The following is a 612-nucleotide window of genomic DNA, read 5'->3' as shown; positions in this document are numbered from 1 at the left end:
AAGTAAAAGGATGGGAAAAAATTCTAAGCAATGGTCTGATTAAATAAGCTTCAGTAGCTTTTCTAATATCCAACAAAATTAATTTTCAACCTAAAGTTATTTAAAAAGATAAGGAAGGACACTATAGAGTCATCAAAGGAAAAATCTACCAAGATGGACTCTCGGTTCTGAATATCTATACCCAAAATACAAGGGTACTCACATTTGTAAAAGAAATATTACTAAAGCACAAAGCATACATTGAACCTCACACAATAATAGTAGGAGATTTCAACACCTCACTCTCACCAAAGGACAGATCAGGGAAACAGAAACTAAAGAGAAACACAGTGAAACTAACAGAAGTTATGAAACAAATGGATTTAACAGATATCTAGAGAACATCTCTCCTGAAAACAAAAGAATTTAACTTCTTCTCAGCAATTCATGGTACCTTCTCAAAAATATACCTTATACTTGGACAGAAAACAAACCTCAACAGATACAACAATATTGGATTAATCCCATGTATACTATCAGACCACCACAGACTAAGGCTAAAGACTAAATCATGAGAACCTACTACAAAAGCCTATACTCAACAAAACTGGAAAACCTGGATGAAATGGACAA

Source organism: Mastomys coucha, unplaced genomic scaffold (genome assembly GCF_008632895.1).
Source record: "Mastomys coucha isolate ucsf_1 unplaced genomic scaffold, UCSF_Mcou_1 pScaffold22, whole genome shotgun sequence".
Classification (NCBI taxonomy): domain Eukaryota; kingdom Metazoa; phylum Chordata; class Mammalia; order Rodentia; family Muridae; genus Mastomys; species Mastomys coucha.
Note: the sequence above shows the minus strand (reverse complement) of the source record.